Genomic DNA, 25,888 nt, shown 5'->3' with positions numbered 1-25,888 from the left:
TGACAGCCTCACTGCCAGACTGGTATTGACAGCTTCACTGTCTGACTGGCATTGACAACCTCACTGTCTGACTGGCTTTGACAGTCAACTGTCAGGAGGAGAACAAAGCTCCATAAAACAGTCAATCCAGTTCACAAAATGAGCCAGTCGTTTACCTGTATATCACGCCCGTCCTGCACAGATGAAGGGAAAGAGCTTTGGACGCCTTTTTATGCAGGAAATGGTGGCGTCTGCGGCCATGTCGAACTAGAAAACTCTTGTTCATTTAATGAAGTCATACACCGTCTTCGTCTCTATCCTTGGCCTGGGACAGAGGCTCGTAACCCGGACATATTTAGGGCTTCTTTGATACCGTATTTCCGACCTCACCTGGCTACCGCATGACCCGCTCGTAATTGGCCGACTCGTATATAAAGGGCGGGAGGAAGGCTGCTCGAGCGGACGGCTCGGGGCGGAGTCAGCTCACGCGAACGACCCACGACACCCCCCTCACCTTACACACATACACACACACACGCATCGCCTCCCTGCTTCCCTCTGGCCACTATTGTATATCTTCCTTAACGTTTGGCCTACGCCCTTACGCCATCTACACACGAACGCATCGGCTGATGGACGCCGATGGACGCCGATGGTCGCCGATGGACGCCGATGGTCGCCGATGGTCATACCACACAGTGCTTTCCTGTGCATCACTATTTCAACTTGTATCTTATTTCTTTTATCTTTGTTGTCCTCGACGGAAGGATTTTTTGAGATTTTGATGATCCTCAACGTGGCCTACAGAGTGTATTGATGGAAGCTTAGATGTGGACTTTGGTTAGTGACTGTCAACCAGTAAGCTGACTGGTATCTTGACCTGTATGCATAACAAGCTGCTGACCAGTAACCTGAACGGTAAGCTGACTAGTAAGCTGACAATCAAGCTGATTTAGTTGCGTCATTTATTCATCAGAAATTTACATCTTCTAACAGACTGTAAGAAAAGAAAACCTGAAATCGCACGATATACGTTATGGCCCAAAAATTTGCATAGTCTAAGGGTAGTGTGAGACGAGTCTAAGTTGTTCTTGGTGACACAGAGAACGGTTACTCGCCCATGATTTTCGTAATATTAAAACAGAAATATTTTTCAAGTATACTGACGTACACCTGAGAGATGCGTTTCACTGGATTCTTGAAGTTCATCGACGTAGGTTTGGGAGATGCGTTTTACAGTGTTCGCTCCTGTATACATCAGGGAAGATGCTGTCTTCTACGTTCTTTTGGTGTGTAAGTTCATGTACGTTCATAAACGTTCACCTGTTTTACAGTAAAGAGGGAGGAAGTGTTCAGAGGTGTTCATTTACATGGCCTAGAGGAAAAACCTTCACTAGCTCTCACTAGTTTACCCCAAGAGAATAACGTTCATTAACTGTCATATACGTAGATTGGAAAGCAGTGTTCATTCATGTTCACGAAGGCAGAGAGGACACAAGCCTTTATGCACATACGTCTCCCAGAGGGAAACGTTCTTATAGATATTACAGTTACACCTCAGAAGTAAGCCCATGTCCATCATGGCGTTGCCTTATCCAGGAAAATTATTCCTATATCTAGCATAACGTTCATATGTCCAGTTAAAAACTTTCTTTGACCCAGTCTTAACCTTCCAATATCGAGTCATGGCATCCTCATATTCAGTAAAAACGTCCTCAGATCCCGTAAACTTTTTTCCCATGTCTTGTAAAACGTTTTCATACCCAATAAAAACGTTCCCATATCCAATAAGTTCAACGGTCCTATATCCAATAGACACGTTCCCTGTTTAACAAAACGTTCCCATATCCAATAAGAACTTCCCTACATCTAACAGAAACGTTCCCTTATCCGGTAAAAACGTTCCCATATCCAGTACAAACGTTCCCATACACAGCTTATCTTTTTTTGTACCACATACTTAATTCAGTTACGTTCAGATTCGGAAGATTCGTTTACGTCTCGTTAAGTTAATGTTGAAATGAACCTTGATTTAACTTAAAGTCATATCCAAGTCAAATAGTTATGTAAACCCCTCTATTTCTGCTTTCTGTTTCCCTTAATCTGTCTGTCTTTTTATATCTTTGTTTGTCCACGTACTCGATCTGTCTTTGTCTCTGTTTTCCATCTTTCTTTCCCTCCCCATTCCTCTTCTTACCTGCTTAGCTAAAGATCGGCGTTGTCCAAAGCCACACCACATGGTGTGTCACCAGCAGGTCACCACACACTGTGTCGCCAGCAGATCACCATACACTGTGTCACCAACAGGTAAACACACACTGTGTCATAAGTCACGAGAAAATCACCATTTCACTGTGACACCAGGAGGGTCTAACACACATTGCGTCACCTTCAGGTCACCACACAGTGCGACGTCAGCAGGTCACCACACACAGTGTCTGACCAGCATGTCACCACACGATGTATCAAGCACCAGGCCACCACACATATCCTGAAATTAGAGGCAAGTATGAGCTTTCATACGATAGCAGCTATATTTTGTAATACAGTTGGCACAAAAAACAATACTGAATAAATTTAACAGCTTCGAATATAAGAAAATATGTCTTTTGATATCAGAGTCACATGAAATATATCGGATATCACTAGACAAAAAATGTAAGATTTCTAAGAGTGATTAACTGAATTCCAAGTTACTAGAAAACAAGTTATAAATTTGACACCGAACCATCATATTCTGAACAGGAATTTGTGGGTCTAGAATCCAGTGATGTTGATATCATCCACAATGTTTATGTAAGAGATGGTTAGATTTGCCTTGAATGAAGCGACAGGTAGATAGTCAAGCCCATATCACTCTTATCATGAAGTCACGTCCTATGGGAATAGTTCCAGAGGAATGGAAGTTCAAAATAGGTGATATCGTATGGTATGATGATACTATTATCAACATGGGAAAGTGGTGGTATCATTTGCATACTTCGGTGGTGTTATCATGACCATGATAAGGTGATAACTCGTTGATATGATGGAAAGAAAGATAACAAGAGCCGGGGAACCAGTTATGCCACACCTGAATACCAAAGGCATACCAGTGCATATATGGCACGATCGCTGCAAGGACGGCTTCAGCTATCCTTCCCGATCGTAGGATCGTACTAGCAAGTCTTCTCGACCATAGGAACCGTACCAGGAATATTTGAGGCCCTTTCCAAACCGCAGGATGTTAAGGAAGACTGTAAGAACGGACGAGTCCTGCTCGACTTGGGGAGTGCACGAGAGTGGACGATCCCCACTGTAGACAAGGTCCATACAGGCGGTTCTTCTCGACCACAGGACCACCGGACGGGCAATATTAAGGCCGGCAGAGGACCGTGAAGAGTTATAAATGACTGTGAATTCTTGGCTCAGGGTGACCAGCGGCAATAATTGACGACGTAAATCATACACAGAAGGACTGGGTGGGGTGTGGGTGGCGGAGTGTGTAGGCTGGCCACCGCCTCCGGTCCTCACTGTGGCCCTTGGACCTGGACCTGCTTCTGGACCAGCTGGGCAAAAGGACAAGGATGTGTAATGGTTGATAGATTATAGTTGTGAAACGATGGAGGAAGACAGGAGCAAACACTAACTTGTAGGAGAATAGGGTACATGGTCTAATTACAGGAAGGACAAGGGTGTGGTTTAGTTCATGGGGAGGACAAATGTGGAGTAGGTAAGAGAACTAAAGTTACGTGCGCTTGCTTTTCTCTGTCACCTTTACAACGCGAACTGTCAAGTCAATCGGCAGATACAATGACCTATGGGTATCCCATACATTTTCATTCACTTCCGATCTTTACTTTTCACAAATATACCGTCTCTTTCTCCTCCGTTATTTTCAACTGTATCTCCTCCTTTTTTTTTTAATCCTCCTTCCCTAAAAACAACCTCGTACGCTACTCTGCATGGAGATGGATGTCAGTCTCCATAAGCTGGAAAGAAGATCCAATTCTATATGCAAGTTTTGCTTTGGAGGGAGTAATCCTTTGGGCCTCCGGTGGACTCAGGGAGATTCCAGAGGGATCGCTTCTAATGGCCTTCCTGATGCCTAAATTAATGGATTGCTCCCTGGTTATGATGAACTAGGGAAGGGGGAGCTCTCACGGCCATTTATAGGACTGGAAAAAGGCAGGATGATGAACTCGTAGTTTTGAGGGAGGAAGAATAGTGTGGTTGTGGCATGGAGGAGCTGGGGAGCTGGTGGGAATGAAAGCTGTTTTATAAGTTTGCAAGATTGACGTGTTGTTACTTTGTAGGTTTGGTTCTAGCGTTTGGCTTCAGTACTTGGCATGGCAACAGATTCCTCACACGCACACACAAACACACACACACAGACACACACAGACACACACAGACACACACACACACACACACACACACAAACATACACATACACACACCAGCAGATAACCTAATGATTAAACCGTCAGGTCTCCTGTTATCTGATTTCAATCACATTTTACAAAGAAGAAAAATCAATAAACTACAACGGTATTATTCACGTCACATATGGCCACAACGTATTTCCAAAACTGCCGCCATATGTCTTTTTTTCATGGGCGCTCGAACTCCTTATCTCCTCTCGTATATCCTTATATGTCTCCTGTGATGAACATACCTGAAAACCTTTCTTACTTGAGATATTCCAGAAGGCGTTGAATAATAATGACCAAAATGTTATGGATTGCAATATTGTGTATAATATATATATATATATATATATATATATATATATATATATATATATATATATATATATATATATATATATTTGCTTTTACTAGTACTGGTAGATTGAAATATCAGAACAGTACTGGACACGCAATGTATCCAGCGTCAGACATACTTCATGATGATAGACTGTATGCTATCAACAAATAGACTGAATGGATCATCTGGCTACAAATCAGCTGTTATTTGCTTATCTTGTACACATACGAAACAAAATAGTCGCCGAACAGTGTAAAGATTTGGGATCAGTGACACTCAAAATACGGTACCTGCTTAACAGGTGTCATTAGTCCTTTGAGTATCAGGTAAATGACCCATCAGCAGATGTACAGGCACTCTACCATAGAGATAAGGGATTACTGGTTTTCCAGTAATTCAAACAATAATTCATGACTCTACTACTGCCAGTTAAGGATACGTACATTCTGTACACTGAATTCTGTATCGATAAACATATTCATACAACTTTGAATCAGAGGTGGAAGCTGATATCAAACCATTCAATTTCTTCATCAAATGTCCTAATGAAATATGTTTTACCGTGATGTCGGGAAGGGCTCATGGACCTGGTAGTCGTGGTATCTATAGTTACTTAGCTAGTACAATATAGCTCCAGTGGCAGTCGCTGCTGCTGCACTGTACACTGAGATGGGACGTTTCATTATTGCAGTGAACTAATGATACTATGTTGTAGTTCTTTTTTGAAAAAAAAAAGTCATGAATATAATCCTTTTTAGTGTGGTTGTGGTGGTTGTCTTGACCCACAGACCACTGCCTCCAACAGCCTGATTTGCACAGAGAAGCAACCCGACTAATGAGACTAAGTCGTGGAGGTAGACTTGCGACATCATTGTAAGGTATGGGAGAGGTAAGGTCAGGTCCCAGACCGAGTTGTGGGGGGCAAAAGATCTCTTAAGCCATCTTAAAGGACGGCATATAACACTTCATGTAAGACTTCATCCTCAGATCTCACAAAAGGGGACTCGAAATTGCAATAAGAAGTGCAGAAGTGTCCAATAGGTTCACTGGAGACGCGGATTTTCAATATAGACATGTACAAGGAAACTATTTCCATCTGTATAAAGTTTTCATGAAAACCTCCGTCCGTAAATATTGCATTAAAAAAATGGTCTGACGTGTGAGACAGCTGTAGATGGCCTACCTAACCTGCCCCTTCCCAGCCCAGGACCCTGCCCAGGTGGCCGGTGATAAAACTATCGAATATCTTTTTTTTGGGCTGTGTTGGCGGGAGGGACGAGTTTTTAAGAGATGAAAAATTTGGGAGGGATGTATTGGAGGGTTCCTGTGAGTGTTAATTGAAGGGAAGGGGTTTTTAGGAGATGAGGATACTGGGAAGGATATTTTTTTTTTGGGGGGGGGGGGGGTTATCGGGAATGTGCAGAAGATTTCAAAAAGGTGTTGACTGGAGAGTTTTTTAGAATGAAGTGAACAAGAGAAAATGAAGAAAATGAATTAGAAATGAAGTCGTAAAAGAGCCTAAAGGCTCAGTCGAGGCGCAACATTGGTGATCAATCCATCATTGTATTACTAAGAATGCGACATACTGCAGATAACACGGTGAATCTGTCCATCTTCAAGGGCTGATTTTCTGCAGTTAATGAGGATATATTTCTGCATTTCAATGCGTTCGTAAATGTGGAAGGATTCCGAAATTACCCCAGCCAGAACACTGGCGCTATCCTGAATTCATCAGGGTTATTAACATTTCCAAAATTGAAAGATAAAATCTAAACTGCAATATAAAAAAAGGAAATTTATCATGAATTCTTCTGAAAGGAGTAATGATATCCAATTTCAAGGACAACACTTTTTTTCCTGGCTTACTAACTTCCGTAATTCTTACTCTGTGTTCGGTATATGTTCCTCATGTGACCAGGATGAACTAGTGATGGCAGTCAGTTACTATGACCCCTTCTCCTCCCTGTTCTCCTGTTCTTTCTTATTCTGGACTTAACAGAATCCCGTCCTTCTGCCTCGCTTGCATCACATGCTCCTTCCCTGTCTCCCAGTGAGCTAATTAGCAAACTTTCTCTTCCCTTTCCTTGCGCTTCCTCGCCTCTTGCTAATGATAATCATCTTCCTCCCTCGCATTATACGGGCTTGCTCCCACCTGCCCAACGTTATGGTGTTTTACGTCAGAGGTTCTGGTTTGGGGAACAAGTCCTTGTCGACCCCAGATCCTGAAAAGACCACATACAGGGGCAAGAGAAACGAAAAAAAAAAAAAAAGGAAAAACCAGGAGTTTGTGAGAAGGTGGAAAGCTTGCCATTGAGAAAAGGGGTTGAGTGTATTCATTAGGAAAAGACATGGGAAAATGAATAATTCCAAAGCTTGGTGGTGTAAGAGTGGAAATAAACATTACAATGGCCTATTCTGGAGTCGCAAGCAGCCACAGAGCAATCACACTACTCAGTAACTTCCTTAGTATTGCACAGTCTAGCTAGTCCCGGGGGCACCCAAGCAGCCACATCTTAGGCGCAGAAAAACAAGAATTATCAACAGAAGAGGAAAACAGACTTAACAACATGGCTTAGGGAGTTGTTCTGAATCCAGTCTAAGAAAATCTTATTGCTATGTTGCTATGTTGCTATGTTGAAAACATAGAGCTAAGAGCCTCCCCGGTCGCGCAAGCAGTACCCCAGGCGAAGAAGAATCAGCGCCTTTTCATAATCGGGACAAGTGCTTGGAAGACAAGAACCTTCGAAATCTAAGTCAGACTCCCAGTTTTTTCTTTAAGAGGCAGACAACGAACCTTTCCCCGCCTGACATCACATGCTCGTATTCTCTCTCACCTTTTATCAATCAGTAGTCCATTTCCCTCCCCATGCCACAACCCCCTGGGCCTCACCCCATGGGGTGCGGGGAGTGCCTCAGAGGAGCCGCGGGTGCCACGTCTTCGCTGCACCGCTGGGAGCCACAACGCGCCTCAGCCGGCGACGAGCCTCACTATACCCAGACACCAGCCACCTGTACGTGACAGCACACGGCTCCGCCCTGGCAAGTGTTCCGCCGCACCTGCTGCACCTCAACAAACGTGCCGGAAACGCAATGGGAGGTTGGCATGAATGAACGAATGAGTGAATGAATGATGAATGAATGGGTAATCGAGGGCATGAATGAAGGAAAGGACGATCGAATAGATAGATGGATAGATACGTAAGATTATGAATAAGTGATCTGAGAAATTAAATACCATCCTGTAGTTGAAGAAATGGAGGGTACGTAAAGGGCAGACTGAAGGACGAGGGTGACAGATGATACAATATGCTGGTAGCCACAAGGACAATGAAACACGAAGACCAGAGCGCTTCCGTAATCATTCACCTCAACCTTGATCATCTACATCTCGAGGGATACAGAGGCACTGAATAAGATGAATGGATAGACAAGCATTTATGGGAGTAAGATAAATAGATCATTGCAATAGTAATAAATAGAAGGGACGGGGTCAGGCACACACATAATTTCCCAGTTTGCCGAGATGATTAAGTTCTTTATATAGGCATCCAAGAGTCTCGTTACGTACTGAGGCGTAATGATGGATTACCAGTCCTGCTTATACAAGCCTCGAAATGAGAATACAACCAGCAAGGTTGTTCTTAATCATAAACATAACGCACACAAGTTGCAGTGTTACCCGGACCACAGTGTCGAGAGCACGGCTGCCCTGGACCAACATAATACATCATTTGCTAGAGATTCTAATGCTGGTTACTGATGACTAATGCCGGAGGCTGAACGTTCGTCGGGTCTTGTCGTCTATTGAAAGCTCACTTACACCTTAAAACTACAAGTGCATTGTGTAAGATTATGTCATGAGTTACAAGATTATGTAGCAGTCATTGCGACCTGGATGTAAAGCAGACGTTCAGGAAACAATAACAGATATAAAACGCTGTTCATGAGCATTTCTCGTTTTCTTTAAAAGTTTGAGGAGCCAGGCTTGTTCTCATGGACGGAAGGCTATTGTGTGATGAGCGTGTAATAAAAGATATATTTGTGAACTAACAGAGAAGATAAAAAGGTGAGGGAAAAAGATGTTTCGGAAATTATAATTAATAAATAACTCAGTTGTCTTCATAAACCTGTACTTTACTGGTATTGTTCGCGTGTTCACTGTTCATTCAATATTGTAAGAAAAAAAATGCTTGACGTAAAAACGAAACTTTTCACCACATTTACTGAATTTCGTACCACATTTACTGAATTTCGTCTGGTGTAATACGCCTGATTAAAACCTCTTAAGTATGTCATGCAACCTGAATATTATGCACTTGTGTCGGGTGGAAATGTCTGCCTCAGGAAGTACAAAAGGTACTTGAGAACCCACGGTATTGACCAGTGATAGATCATCATCATACGGTACAACTTGAATCAAGGAGTTACAGGTGCTACTGTGAAGACATATTGGATAGATCCGTTCCAATAAAGTCGTAAAATCTTTCAGACGAGCAAGAATAACAAGTGATTTAAATAACCTCTTGACGTCGAGATGTCAGGCTCGTGATGTCATTTGCATCGCAGCTGATGAGGAGAATAATGAGGTAAGGCGGACGTCGGGAGGCCTGGCTTGATCCGGGGAGGACGTCCCGCCACCACACGCGCCACGTAACAGTCGGGGGTGTTTACTCTGGCGCCAGGGTAAGCAGGAAGACTCAAACAGGCAATTTGCCCCACCGGGAGGCGATCACTCAAGGCCCCTGGATAAACTGAGGCCGCCCCGGGCCGTCTAGGGGGCGGCACCAGGCCTTCCTTCCTTGCCCCGTGACCCCTCAGCCACGCCCCTGCCCTACTTCCTTGCCCCGTGACTCCTCACACACGACCCTGCCATCCTTCTTTAACCTGTGGCCCTCGGCCATAGATTAAAGAGCCCAATTCACCCCTAGACAAAGATATTCACTTCCTATCTTCCTGCTTCTCCTTTTTCCTCTTTATCTACGACCTTTCAATCATTCTTTTTCGCTATATCAGACCAGGATTATTGAGGTCTCCTACAAATATTGCTTTTCATACTTTCATCAACCACAGACTTCATTGATATTTTCTATATGGGTCTGTGCACTACTCTAGCAATCATTGTGGATGTCTCATTAAACAGTTCGATGTAGAGCGCGAGTCTTATGCGTCGACCTTGATGCACAGTGAGACGTATGCATCTCCGCTTAGCGGCCCCTCACGTTCTCCTCTCTCCTTGCCTCTTATTAAGGGTTTCCTTCTCCTTACCAGCCACTAACTTGCGCCTGAAACTGTTTGCTATCATTAAGGGTATTCTCTCCCTTTACCTAACTTTTCGTTCTCCTCACTGCGTACAAAATGTTTCTTTTTCCCATTAACTATACATTCATTACAACCCACTAAACGTAGCGTTCCCTTCTTATTGTTGTTCTGTATGTTCCTTTCAGTCCCCATCCCAATCAAGGGTTTCCTTTTTTTCCCTTTACCTGCTTCTTACGTTCACCTGTACCCTCTTCCCTCCTAGGTGACTGATCTTCCTCCCTTAACAGCCCTTTACGTTCGCCTCTACACCCTACTTACCAAATGGCTTCCATCCCCCTCATATTCGCCTCATCCCTGTCTCCTTGGGGCTGTCTTCTCCCTTTCCCGCACCTGACGTTCACAGAACCTCTTCCCCTACTAAGAGTTTTACGCCCCTTACGTTCGTCATACCTTCCCAACCCCCGTTCCCACAAAGGGTGTCCACTACCCCCCAAACTCCCTCACCCCTGCCTGCAACCTGGGCACCAAACGTTACTTTTCTCCTCCGTGTTTATTCAGAGGTTTTTGTCTCGAGTGGAATTAGTCGGAGCAAACAGCAACACGTCGCCACAAAGGGCGCGTCTGCCGCCACAGAGAATGGCTACTACACAACACTTCTGTTCCTCAATAAGTTTTAAAATAATATTTTGTTATCTGTCTCTTTCATTTTTCTGTTTGAGTTCAGCTGTATACATAAGGAGCTAGATAAAAGAGGGCTAACTGGTCTATGACGAGGTTATTTGCTGGAGGACAGTACATGGGAGAGCATGGAAATGCCAGCCATCGGAACACTTGATGGGCTATGAGGAGGTTTACCCCCTGGAAGACAGCAATGATATACATTCCTGCGCTATATAGATGAAGCCGGGGTAGTGAAGCGGATGGTTCCTCTTTACTACCCACCAGTAGGAAAATCGCCATGGAAGAACGTCATGTAGGATTAGATATACTGATATGGAAATTATGAGGGACAGGATGAATGGAAAAGACATTTTGTGTGTCACTGAGTAGAAAGCAGTATATATATATATATATATATATATATATATATATATATATATATATATATATATATATATATATATATATATATATATATATATACGAACAAAGTGCATAGGAACGCGCACCTTCATAGAACAGAAAGGATACTTTCCACGTATTCCCTGCGTGTCGTACAAGGCGAATGAAAGGGGAGGGAGAGGGGGCTGGAAATCCTCCCCTCTCGTTTTATACTTTTCCAAAAAAAAAGAAAAAAGAAAAAAAGGAACAGAGAAGAGGGCCAAGTGAGGATATCCCTCTAAGGCTCAGTCCTCTGTTCTTAACGCTATCTCGCAAGTGCGGGAAATGGAGAATATGTATGCAAAAAAGAGAAAATATAGAATAAAAAATATATATATATATATATATATATATATATATATATATATATATATATATATATATATATATATATTCATTATGTATAATGACCCCAGGACCTCTTTCAAAGAAGTAGTCTTGCTGGCCGTTACTCATTACTCGCTCCGAAGTCTCCAGCAGCCATCTCTATCATGATATTTCTGGAAGCCAACCCCGTTACCACATTTCCAGCAGCCATCCCATCAGCAGACTTCCAGTAACGTCCCCATTACCACATCTTGAGCAGCCGTCTACGTTAGTACGTTTCCAGCAGTCAGACTCATTGCTACATTCCCATCAACCCTCACCATTAGTGCATTTCCAGCAACCATCCCATTTACTACCTTTCCAGCAGCTATCTTCACTATAGTTCTACCCGTCGTCATCGGAACAGGTTCAGTCACAATAAAACAACTACGGTTCATGTCCTTGACAGTATATCTACCACTCCAGCAGCCGTAAACATCACACATCTAGTCTCTTTTACCGCCACTATCATAGGCGTTGTAGCCCCAGCCTACAACAACAGTAGAGCTTCAACTGCCCCATCACAACCACGGTTTCAATCGACGTCATCGTCTTAGTCTCAGCTTCTGTCGATACAATTCTAAACACCACCACCACCACCACCACCACTATTCCAGCCATCGTCACCATCACAATGCCATCTCTTGTCAGTAACACTATTCCGGTCACCAGTATAATTCCAGCAGCTGTCACCAGCACGCCTCCAGACGTAACCTCCATCACACCTCCAGCCGTAGTCACGAGCACAACCCCAGCCCTCGTCACCACCATAATTCTAGCCCTTGTCACCACCACAGTTCCAGCCGCCGTCACCACCACATAGCGGCTCCAGGCACCCCATCTTCCCTCCCTTCAGTTTGCCCTCATCTCGCTGGAAAGTGGGGGCAGCGTCGCCAAGGTCGGGAAGAGTCCCGCATGCCTGGTTGTGTTTGGCGACGTGATGAAGACACGCTACCTGTTTCCTGACATATGTCCTACAACACAGAACCCTTTAGCTGGGTTATCAACCGTTCCAGAGGAATCCAGTGTTGTCTGGAACCGAGTAATCTAACAATCGGGAGAAAGTCGTTTGAAATCCCACCTTAGTAACCCTGGTATAGGGAAAATGACTCCTCTGTGCTTACCCTCCCCGGGAGGCCCCCGTCCCCTCCCGAGCCTCCCCCTCCACCAGCGCCGCAGGGGGCGCCGCTCCCCTTCCTCGACGACATGGCGGCCAATCAGCAGGGGGCATCGATTCCAGGCACCGTCCAGGAGGCTATGCGCGTTTTCTGTTGGCTGGATCGTGCGGTCTTGAGGGGTGACGACGGTGATAATGATGCTCAGGGGATTTAAATTCGGTTTATTACTTAAGAAGTTTTAAGTCAATTCTAAGAGACTCCGAGACAGTCTTCGGAGACGACTGACGAGGTCTCTAGGCCTGCCGTGTCTCTCTTAGTTCTCGAGGACCGTCACTTGGCGAGTGATGAACGCTAAGAAGCGACGTGAGAAGGGAGCGTTTCCAGTCGGAGAAGGTAGTAACGAAGTCCTCGTCATTATAGTTTTTTTTTTTTGGGGGGGGGGAAAGAAATTGTGTTTTTAGGAGGGCGTGGAGTTAACGCTGATGGAGAAGTCTTCGGTAATGACGCTTCGGGGGAAGGAATGGTGATGATTCCTCGCCCGTTATGGCGCTGTTGTCCGGAACGAGAAGGTGATGGAGGCCGTCACAAGTCCCAGCTTCAAGATTATTTTTCTCTTGGTTTCCGAGTTGAGGATCGAGTGGCAGCGCCCTCGCCAAGTTTACTACAGCCTCGAGGTTGATGGTTGGTTACGATGGATGGCTACCTCTTCCCGGCAGGATTGGCGGGTTTGCTTCCTGTTCACTTGCGTATGGATGTTCTTCAGGTAAGCAGGTTGATCACAGATGTTCATTCTCTAAATTCTTTTATGGAACAAAAGTTGTGCAAAGTTTTCGTCTCCGGCAATTTTATTCTTTTGACACACAACAGCTTCCCGTCTGAGAGAGAAAAATCAAACAAATAAACAAAAGCATGTAACAGTCGTGGCAAGCAACAGAAGTAAAACAGGGAAGCAGTGAACAAAGTTAGGTAAGAGAAGCGACAACAGAGACACAGGGAACAAAAACAGGCAACAGAAGCTATAACACGGACACAAGGGAACAATTACACGCAACAGTAGCTACAACTGGGACACAAGAAACAAGAACAGACAACAGAAGCTACAACAGGACCACAAGAAACAAAAACAGGCATCAGAGGGTCCAACAGGGACACAGTGAACACAATCATTAATGACAGGAAAGTACCCTGGCTTCATCCTCTCCCAGCAAACTAAGAGGGAAACACTGGAGTCCAAAGCTATTTCTACACTTGAGGAATTTTAGATCTTTAACAGTATACCAAAAGAAAAAAGCTTCAAGTGAGGTTGTCTTAGAAAATACGTCTTTAGAGTTAGATTTATCTGTATGTTTGCATTATTACGTTAGTTCCTCTCTCTCTCTCTCTCTCTCTCTCTCTCTCTCTCTCTCTCTCTCTCTCTCTCTCTCTCTCTCTCAATCCCGCCTGCAAATGTTTGCATGCGAACGAGAGCTTCCCTTCGCAGAAACTGTCATCACCAACACACGGAGAGGACCTGCTTGCCCCACATGGAGCTTACCTTAACCTGCCCCCCGCACGGAGCGCAACCTGGTGGCTGCAGCATCTTCATAAAAGAGGAGGTCCTAGCGTCGGATAGCTATGATGTGCCAAAATGTAAAATATCCCGGTGAGGCTGAATCTATATCTTAGCCACGAAGCTTGATCTGATTACAGAGGTTTGTATATGTACAAATCCATAGGAATACAAAGCACTTCATCTAGCAACAGACCATCGGGGCTTTTCGAGGATTTTTGAGAAGGTTGAGGGGAACAGAAACTCATAGATTAGTATAGTGAGGGGAACAGAAACTCATAGATTAGTATAGTGAGGGGAACAGAAACTCATAGATTAGTATAGTGAGGGGAACAGAAACTCATAGATTAGTATAGTGAGGGGAACAGAAACTCATAGATTAGTATAGTGAGGGGAACAGAAACTCATAGATTGGAATAGTGAGGGGGAACAGAAACACATAGATTAGTGTCGTGAGAGGAGAAAAAGCATGCAAAAGATTTACATACAAAGTTTTCATGTAACTAAAAATGCGAAACTATCATCCTGGATTTGAAGCGAAGTGTTTACCAAATCTGTTGTTAATCGCATTTATAATGTTACTTTCAACTACTCTAACTAGTAAATCATTCCATACTCAACAATCCTGATAAAGAAAAAGCACATTGCTTCATTCGCAGTCAAACGCTTGCCAACTCGTTTGTATACATTACTATGAATGAAATCAGAACCTTAGTCCCCTCACCCACCCTGTGACTCACTTTCGCTTTCATGGTTCTCCATTAACCGCCTTGTGTATTCCCAGGTATTTAAACACTTCACTTCCTTCAAATTTCCACCATTCTTACTCACACCCCAGCTAACCTCTCCCTCTACCCTGCTAAACCAAGTGATTTTGCTTTGATTCACATTTACTCTCAACTGTTAAAGTAAGGTGACTTGAGTCACGACGGTGTTACAGTAAGGTGACCGAGTCAAGATGCCATGTTATATTAGGCTGGTTTGAGCCATGACGCTCAATCATAGTAGCGTGGCTGAGTCATGACGCTGTGTTATAGTAGAGTAGTGGAGTCGTGGAGCTATGCTATACTCGGGTGACTGAATCAAGCGATATGCTAAAGCAGCGTGGTTGAGTCACAGTGCTATGTTAAGTATTCTCTAGACTTCCTAGAATTATGTCCTTTCCTTAGCCAATTTCATCCCCTCCAACTGACCCTATGCATAAAGGAAAATAGTTTCCATAACACAGATACCACAAGGAAATATATCCTTATAAGTCAGACGCGTCTAAAACATGTGTCAATGTCTCCTTTCCAATCTGTGGTGATGATCACGTTAATCACATGATTATCTCTCAAGAAGCTTTTATAAGCACTCGGTTCGTCATCACAGCTGCTGAAGGTAGACGTCCCATATCGCGACCGATCTCTACAGGCGTTTTTCTTGTGTTATTATTAGGGAAAAACAGATCTTCGAGAAGGTGTGGCTTATCTCCCTTATTCTCTTGATCAACTGGGCGAATTTACATACTAAATTCAGGAACTTGATCTCGGAAACTCAGTCACTTCTAACTACTCACGGCTCGTCCATTACGCCGTGTGTGATTCCTGGAAGCCAGTTATTGAGCGAACTTGAGCGACATCTTAGTGGGAGGCGGTGTAACCAAGGCACGTCTTCTTTTAATTGTCCAGTCCCCTCCTTCAAACAGAAGTTTGCTTCGATCTATTACGGTATTTGAGGCCACGGACTGTGTGGGAGTACACAGGATGGACAGATTGCAAGGAGACCTGATGGTTGCACAATAAATTTGCCGGGGACACCGGCACAAATCAATGAAATCAATCTCGTGTTCCATAACGAAATTATCTGCTTACCTGTTCTCAGATATGATAATAGGACGGTAAATCAGAAGGTGAAGTCGGCTGTGGAGCCATTCAGCTCATCGTGGATGATAAGCTGGTATAGGAGGGTGTCATTCCTCCCCGAGGGTTAAGCTAAGTCCTTGGGGAAGGCAGGTCCTTCAAAGTCTTCTTCCGTCTGTTGGTCGTCCTCGTTTGCAGACATCGTCTGTAGCTCGAGGACAAGAGACGAAGGATAGGGACTGGTGCAAACGACCACGGTATATCACTGATAATCACCCAAAACAACGGACCAATCACAGACCAAATTCAGATCATGGCCTGAAACGAGGGTTGGGATACCTGATGGTTGCCTATGACCCAGGTCAGTTCGCACCACGAACCACCGCCTTGCTCCAAAGAAAGCTGTAACTCATAATATCTTAAGAATAATTAATGAGATAATGAATGTATACATAGCCAGTGTCTGACAGCAGAGACTAAATGAGCGCAATAAAATTGATCGACATTAGAAGGCGGGCATCGCTGTAGCCGGGCAGTAACGAGAGAATGGCGTGAGCGTCGCACATCACTCCCTCGCCCGACCTCCTCCCGCGCTTCGTCCGCTCCACAGACTTTCGCCACAATCTACATTTCCTTCTCCCAGCCTGAATTCCTCCGCTTATATTCCAGAGATATCCTGGAAGTCGGCCGTATCCCCGACAGAAATCGGTGAGGCCCTTCGCGAGCAGCGACAGGAGAGGAAATAACAGAGGCAAATGACCCAAAAGTCAGAGAGGGATCTGAACGAAAGACCACCGCAGCGAGCGACGCGCGTGGGTAATTACGGTGGTGATGTACGTTCACCTATTGAAACACATCGCCGCCTGTTCTCTCATTTTGGCGCGAGGGAAAGGCGAGGGAGAGGACGGACCGCCATTTTTGTCAGATGAAGTAAGCATAAAGATGCTTTCATACACTATCGCCCATTTTGTTCTTAATGATCACCTTGGTCGTGCAGGGCAACATTAGTGGCCTCACAGATCCTTCAGGAAAGTTAGTGATCGTGGCTGGTGGCTCCTGGCGTCGCATCCCCACAAGATCCGGGATTAAAAAGTATCAGAAGTGGGAGGCTCCGGTAGCACTGTAAACAACGGAGTCTGACAATGATCTCACTCGTAAAAGTGAACCAGACGGGAGAGGGTTCGGTCGAGCGGCTTCACTTTTCGATGACTTATCTCGCTTGTTAAGTGTATAGGGCACACGCACGTGCTGAGTTACTCTTGGTTTGTTCAGTGATCGAGTTATGTAACAGAGGATATCATGAAGTTAGGGCAGTCCGTTTTGTATTGAGGTGCTGGAGGGGTGTTGCTCGAAACTCATAAACCGGGACATCATGAAACTGATTCAGACACTGAGTCAATGATTCCTGCAGTTTTTGTCCTTAAATCTGATTAGCAGCTGCATCGTCAAACATGACACGAATGATGGTTTATGACATAACGTCACTTGCAATATTAGCCTCAAGGATGGAGATATAAATGACATATGTTAAGTAAATCTTGGAGTCTGTGTTTTGATAACTGCTTAGAACGAAGCCAGTGGGGGTTAAGAAGATTCAGAATATTGATACGTAGTGGAAATACGTATGTATTGTGATTGTGTGTGTTTGTGTGCGTGTGTGTGTGTGTGTGTGTGTGTGTGTGTGTGTGTGTGTGAGTAAAAATTTCATTTTATAATAGACATGACACATATCTGATTGCCAACGACTGAAGTGGAAGCAACAAATGCAAGGAAAGAAAAATAAACAACGTAAATATAAGTTCCATCATTTTCAGTTCAGTTTGTATCTATCGTCACAATGAATTTATAAATGTTATCAAATTTCTTTTCTGCTGAATGATTTATTACATATGTTTTTCATCATGATCGTATGTGTCATGTTCCGATATATATATATATATATATATATATATATATATATATATATATATATATATATATATATATATATATATATATGAGTCTCAGCTTTGATACGACAGATAAATTTGGCTTAGAATGGATGAAACGGCAGTAGAAAAAACAGAAGGCGACAGTCAGTAATTTATTCTTAAGATGAATAAATTGCTGACTTTTAGTTTCAGTTGTTCTCAGGACGTTTCTACTCGCATGGCGTTATAGATTTACACTCGTCTTGGTTCAGATTCGTATCCCCTTGAGAACGACGGTATGATCCCATCTTTTTTTTTATAAGGTAGTGAAAGAGGTAGGGAGAAGGGATTAGATGGGGAGGAAGGTGCAATTTGAGATCGAACGTGAGTCCAAGGTGCTTGGTTTAGGTTCGAGGACGATATACGCCTTATGGCTCAGGTCGAAGACAAGGAATCCTACCTAAGGGTCGTACTAATGTCCTTAAGGGTCGTGCCATCGTTGTCAAGAGTCGTAACGTCGTGTTCAAAGGGTCTTTCTTCGGAGGTTAAAAACATATAATAACACATTTTGAGTTTCCATTAGTGGCAAAAACTGAAAAGTCAGAACAGCAAATCATGAATGGGTTTGAATAAAAAGATTCCAAACCTTATTTGCGACCAGAGTCATGTTATCTATTAATGTACGTACCGCGGGTCACCTTTGTATGCTGGGACCTATGTTGGAGCTGGTGTGTGTGTGTGTGTGTGTGTGTGTGTGTGTGTGTGTGTGGGGGGGGGGGGGGGCTGTGGCTAGTATGCTACCCGCAGCACAGGCAACACAATGCCTCCAGCAGAGCACCGGACTTAACACAGCCATGGCCGTTGTTGTGAACGCACTTAACACACATATGGTGCTCACACTGCAATACAAGACCAAGACACACACTCCACTGTGCTACATTGGCATAGCCGACGAATGTCACCCTAGACAGACAGACACACACACACACACACACACACACACACACACACACACACACACACACACACGTCACAACACGGCAAAGCACAACCAAACCTCCACAACACCATCTTCACAACACCAACACCTTAACACCACTACAACATCACCACCACAACCCCACAACCGCAAGCCCACAACATCCCCACTACAACATCACATAGAAAAGGCAAATTTTCCCTCCAGTCTTTTGTTTCTTTTTATTTAAGGGCGCGTGGCATTATTTTGGTGCGAAAACTTTACTCCTCTCTCTCTCTCTCTCTCTCTCTCTCTCTCTCTCTCTCTCTCTCTCTCTCTCTCTCTCTCTCTCCCTGAAGATCTGGGATGCACTCCTTGCTGGCAGTAAAATTCTTTCCTTAAGGTGAAGGTCTGTCGAGGGGGAGAATTTTCTTCTGTCAGGACTTTGTTTTAGAACTGAGCCAGTTGGTTTCATGGTTTGTTTGTTTATCAAACTTTCTTTTTTCTTCCATGAGGCAAATTATTGTTTTACTGTCTAATTCGTTTTTTGTTTTGTTGGTAGTGGTTCAGTGATGTGATGAAGGTTTCAAGATGTGGTTTGAGTTTTGGTTTTGGGGTGAGGGTTCTACTCTGTGGTTCGCAGCGTTGTCGGCTGGAAAGACTATATTGAATTTGACCCCGCAAGGTAACTGTGAACCTGACTCTTGAGAATAGTAAAGTCATACTCTGCCACCGTTGCCACCACCACTACTCTGCCACCGTTGCCACCACCACTACTCTGCCACCGTTGCCACCACCACTACTCTGCCACCGTTGCCACCACCACTACTCTGCCACCGTTGCCACCACCACTACTCTGCCACCGTTGCCACCACCACTACTCTGCCACCGTTGCCACCACCACTACTCTGCCACCGTTGCCACCACCACTACTCTGCCACCGTTGCCACCACCACTACTCTGCCACCGTTGCCACCACCACTACTCTGCCACCGTTGCCACCACCACTACTCTGCCACCGTTGCCACCACCACTACTCTGCCACCGTTGCCACCACCACTACTCTGCCACCGTTGCCACCACCACTACTCTGCCACCGTTGCCACCACCACTACTCTGCCACCGTTGCCACCACCACTACTCTGCCACCGTTGCCACCACCACTACTCTGCCACCGTTGCCACCACCACTACTCTGCCACCGTTGCCACCACCACTACTCTGCCACCGTTGCCACCACCACTACTCTGCCACCGTTGCCACCACCACTACTCTGCCACCGTTGCCACCACCACTACTCTGCCACCGTTGCCACCACCACTACTCTGCCACCGTTGCCACCACCACTACTCTGCCACCGTTGCCACCACCACTACTCTGCCACCGTTGCCACCACCACTACTCTGCCACCGTTGCCACCACCACTACTCTGCCACCGTTGCCACCACCACTACTCTGCCACCGTTGCCACCACCACTACTCTGCCACCGTTGCCACCACCACTACTCTGCCACCGTTGCCACCACCACTACTCTGCCACCGTTGCCACCACCACTACTCTGCCACCGTTGCCACCACCACTACTCTGCCACCGTTGCCACCACCACTACTCTGCCACCGTTGCCACCACCACTACTCTGCCACCGTTGCCACCACCACTACTCTGCCACCGTTGCCACCACCACTACTCTGCCACCGTTGCCACCACCACTACTCTGCCACCGTTGCCACCACCACTACTCTGCCACCGTTGCCACCACCACTACTCTGCCACCGTTGCCACCACCACTACTCTGCCACCGTTGCCACCACCACTACTCTGCCACCGTTGCCACCACCACTACTCTGCCACCGTTGCCACCACCACTACTCTGCCACCGTTGCCACCACCACTACTCTGCCACCGTTGCCACCACCACTACTCTGCCACCGTTGCCACCACCACTACTCTGCCACCGTTGCCACCACCACTACTCTGCCACCGTTGCCACCACCACTACTCTGCCACCGTTGCCACCACCACTACTCTGCCACCGTTGCCACCACCACTACTCTGCCACCGTTGCCACCACCACTACTCTGCCACCGTTGCCACCACCACTACTCTGCCACCGTTGCCACCACCACTACTCTGCCACCGTTGCCACCACCACTACTCTGCCACCGTTGCCACCACCACTACTCTGCCACCGTTGCCACCACCACTACTCTGCCACCGTTGCCACCACCACTACTCTGCCACCGTTGCCACCACCACTACTCTGCCACCGTTGCCACCACCACTACTCTGCCACCGTTGCCACCACCACTACTCTGCCACCGTTGCCACCACCACTACTCTGCCACCGTTGCCACCACCACTACTCTGCCACCGTTGCCACCACCACTACTCTGCCACCGTTGCCACCACCACTACTCTGCCACCGTTGCCACCACCACTACTCTGCCACCGTTGCCACCACCACTACTCTGCCACCGTTGCCACCACCACTACTCTGCCACCGTTGCCACCACCACTACTCTGCCACCGTTGCCACCACCACTACTCTGCCACCGTTGCCACCACCACTACTCTGCCACCGTTGCCACCACCACTACTCTGCCACCGTTGCCACCACCACTACTCTGCCACCGTTGCCACCACCACTACTCTGCCACCGTTGCCACCACCACTACTCTGCCACCGTTGCCACCACCACTACTCTGCCACCGTTGCCACCACCACTACTCTGCCACCGTTGCCACCACCACTACTCTGCCACCGTTGCCACCACCACTACTCTGCCACCGTTGCCACCACCACTACTCTGCCACCGTTGCCACCACCACTACTCTGCCACCGTTGCCACCACCACTACTCTGCCACCGTTGCCACCACCACTACTCTGCCACCGTTGCCACCACCACTACTCTGCCACCGTTGCCACCACCAGCCCTGCTACCATCACCACCACCACCATGCGCAAGTAGGCCTATGAACGCACTTTGCATATACGCCATCACCCTGCATAACGTTTGTAGTTGCGCTAAATGACCGTCGTCCTTAATCACTACACTCTACGTCACCCACAACCCACGCAATCTCATATCCACACAACTATCACTGCGTTTACACTCATTACCAGCGCACTCACACCCACGCACTCCCCCGCTCACACTCATAAGCCAAACGGAATATCCGTCGACTCACAAGCCCACAAACTACCCAGTACAGCGAAGGTCTTGTGGTCAGAACGTCTTCGTCAATATCCACACAGGTCTATAGCCACGTCGCCAAGAGCACTCCAGGTTTGAGGCGACAGCATCATATGATCTGGTGTCGTAGTGACGCGTGCTTCAAGTATCCTGTCGCCAGGTTGTGTACACATTCTCTTAAAGCTGAGAGTTCGAGTGGCAGGGCAGGAAGGAGGGAGGCGGGAGACCAGAGATAAGGACTTTAACCTACTGTGGCAAGACCTCTTCGCTGGTGCCTCGTATTAGGAGAATCATCAGGACTTCTTACTAAACACTCTCTCTTTGAATAACGTCAACTCGCTGACACCACGTCAGGAGCTGCTGGCACAACCCTGGTCGTCGTTGGGTTGTCTCGGACACAAGTATGTGTTTGGGTGAGCAACGTGTGGGGGGTGAGGGTGCAGACCTTGGTGAGGTGACAGGGTTAGGAGGACTGAGCCCTGGCAGACAGGGGCTCAAGGAGTCTGGCCTCTGGTAACTCTATTGGTGTCTTGCATATATATATATATATATATATATATATATATATATATATATATATATATATATATATATATATATATATATATATATATATATATACATATATATATATATATATATATATATATATATATATGGAAAGAATGGAGAATGTAGGACATGAGCCGCGTCTCTCTTTCTACTAGAAAAGATATGAAAACAAAAAACCACTATGGCAAAAATTGGCAAATGGATTAACCTAGATGGTCAGATCATGAACGTGGGTCAGGAAAACAAATCATTTAACACTTTAGAACAACACATAACGAATAAAGAAACAAGCTAATGATATGTGTGAAACATTATTGGGTATTCAAAACACCATTAGATATCCGAAATGTAATTAGATATTTGAAACACAGCTGTTTGAAAAACTATCAAATTTTTGAAACGCTATTAGATATTTGAAAGCATCAGATATTCGAAACGCACTTAGATAGTTGAAACACAGATATTTGAAAGACCATTAGATAGTCGAAATGCTACAACATATCTGAAACACTATTAGACATTTAAAACCCTATTAGAAATTTCACACTTAGATATTTCAGACACAATTAGATATCCGAAACACTGTTAGATATTTGTAACACTTTCAGATATTGGAAACACTATTAGGTAACTGAAACGCTCTTATATGTTTGAAACACACTTAGATAATTGACGCACTATTAATGAGATACTTGAAACACTCCTATATATTTTGAGTTGGTGTTGGACAAGGCGTAGCTTTGTACCCGAGGTAATTTTTACCTCAAGATGGTAATGAGGCCAGGAGGTTGGTGGAACGGGAACTGAAGAGCTTCAAAGAGTTACTAGATTCGCCCGCAAGAAGGTGAGTGGTGGTGTTGGTGGTGTTGGAGATAAAGATGTTCGTGGTGGCGACGGTGGTAGTGTTGGAGATTCAAGTGTTGGTGGTGGTGGTGGCGCTGGTGCTGGTGATGGCACGAGTGTTAGTGGTTGTAGTGGATGTCTTATAGTTAGGCCTTTCTAATTTCACCCCATCGAAGTCTCATTAACAGTCACAACCTCCCATAAACACGTCTATAAGGAGGCAGAAAAGGGAAGGGTCTTGCTTGGTCCTTGGCGGTCAAGGTAATACAATAGAAGCTTATGTAAAGTAAGAGAGTTAGGGTTGGTTGCCCAGATACGAACGGTAATAAATCTGTGTGGTAACAAATGAGAACGATTATTTAACGACACAAAGGGATGGTCGGCCACGGGTCAGGTGCGGGTAAATGTGATCTGGAACTCCTCCCTTCGACTCGTCTTAAGGGAGCAGGGAGGTGCATGGGTAGGATAAAGGAAGGGTAGGTGTGGACATGAGGGGAAATGAAGGGTTGTTTTAAGGGATTTTGGAACGGATAAGGTAGTATAAGGAAGGAGGAATAGGGAAAGAAAAGGTGATGAGTGGAAGGGATGTGTACATGGTGTGAGGGTGGGACTTTGGGGGGGGGGGGTTATATGGTTGGGAGGATGGAGGGAATGAGGCATGGGTTCGAAGTCGGGGGGAAGGTAGTGTGGAAGTATGGGGAGGGAAGGGGAGTTGAGAGACGTGGTAGGGTCGTGGGGGAGTGGGGTGGTAGGGCCACCCATCACGGGACTACCACAATGCTCACATCCATCATAACGTCGCCTCACACTGAGAGAAACTGACCCTTTTTAGGACGCGGGACTCAGTTCAAACACAGACGAAAGTCTTACTTGTTACTCTCTCACTTGGTGTCTCCCTTACTTGCTGTCTATTTATAAATTTCATGCATCTATCAGTGATACATTACAGAACTCTAAAAGAACGTCAAACAATGATAGTATATATCTTCTTTTACATAATAATGTACTTACATGCATACAAGCATGCACAGGGTAAGTCAAGAGAAGACATTTTGACCAGGGAGACATTTCTCTCTGTGTCATATGGCAGCACAGGACGCCCTTATGAGAGTATATGAAGTTCAGGGTGTTTAGAACGTATCCCATTACCCAGTTTCTTCTGTCATTGGTTTGCATTTAAGAGACAAATTCGCTGAAGCAAGTTAAGAAGTGAGACAGTTAAAGCATCACTGGTTCTAGTGCCTTGTCGTGCCTTTTGTTAAGGTGTTCCTCGAGCAGAAACCTTTATGCTTATGACTGTAATTCCTCTACATGCTTTTGTATTCTCATGTATTGTTCAGTGTTGGTGAAGTCTGATTGATTCATTTTATCTTTCTCGCATGGTTCACACATGGATGATATCCCAGTATGAATTCCTACCCTCCCTGACCTCTTAGAAACACACACAGACACACAGACACACACACAGGCACACAGACACACAGACACACAGACACACACACACTCACACACACACACACACACATACACACACACACACATCCTTCCTTCATTTCTTTCACCAGCCATATATCAGCCAGTTTCTTTCACCCGGTAATTCGTCAATCCTTAACATGGCTTTACGGTGATTCATGCCTGTCAACACCCCGACACTGCGTTACGACCCGTAACATCATCCCTCATGAGGCCTTGTTATCACCGTAACATCATCCCTCATGAGGCCTTCTTATCACCGTAACATCATCCCTCATGAGGCCTTGTTATCACCGTAACATCATCCCTCATGAGGCCTTCGTATCACCGTAACATCATCCCTCATGAGGCCTTCTTATCACTGTAGCACCTTCTCTCATGAGGCCTTCTTATCACTGCAGCACCTTCCCTCATGAGGCCTTCTTATCACTGCAGCACCTTCCCTCATGAGGCTTTGTTATCACTGTAACATTTCATCAGGCTTCTCCGTCTATCAGCTATCCCGTCCCATCAATCCCCTCCACCCATCATCTACCCCATTCCATCAATGCTCCACACTTACCATCTACCCGGCGTCATCATCCTACACCATATCCCATCACCCAACACCCCATATCATCACCACACACACCACCCAATCAACATATACCCCATCCTATCACCTATGTTTACTCCGCCCCATCAACCCTTACCCATCCCACCCCATCACCCCTCACCTCACCCCGTCACTTATCTCCACCCCACCCCACGAGCCCACAATCCATTACAGTGCAACCTGCCCCATCACCCCACATCTCTCCCCATTACCGCACACACCGCCCCATCACCCCATATCCCACCCCTTCACCCCACACTCAGGATCAGGGTGCTGCACCCCTGGGAAGAAGGGCAGGATGTGTTGGAGGGGCTGACAATGCTGCAAGTGTCGCTCAATAAAGGAGCCGCCAGCGTTGCCAACACTCCGACACAGCTTATGAAAACATTGGGGTTTATTGC

General features: G+C 45.7%; 1 long non-coding RNA gene across 1 annotated transcript in view; it reads right to left on the bottom strand.

Moving 5' to 3' along the window:
• LOC139749004 (uncharacterized) overlaps positions 1–25,888 on the bottom strand; it is a 179,515-nt gene that overhangs the window by 24,213 nt on the left and 129,414 nt on the right. Inside the window, exon 4 of the long non-coding RNA XR_011712861.1 lies at positions 2,177–2,470. This is a non-coding gene — a long non-coding RNA (uncharacterized lncRNA). The remainder of the gene's footprint in view (positions 1–2,176; positions 2,471–25,888) is intronic.

The sequence above is a fragment of the Panulirus ornatus genome, chromosome 6 (assembly GCF_036320965.1).
Source record: "Panulirus ornatus isolate Po-2019 chromosome 6, ASM3632096v1, whole genome shotgun sequence".
Taxonomy (NCBI): domain Eukaryota; kingdom Metazoa; phylum Arthropoda; class Malacostraca; order Decapoda; family Palinuridae; genus Panulirus; species Panulirus ornatus.
The sequence above is the reverse complement of the archived record's forward strand: the minus strand, read 5'-3'. Positions and strand labels throughout refer to the sequence as shown.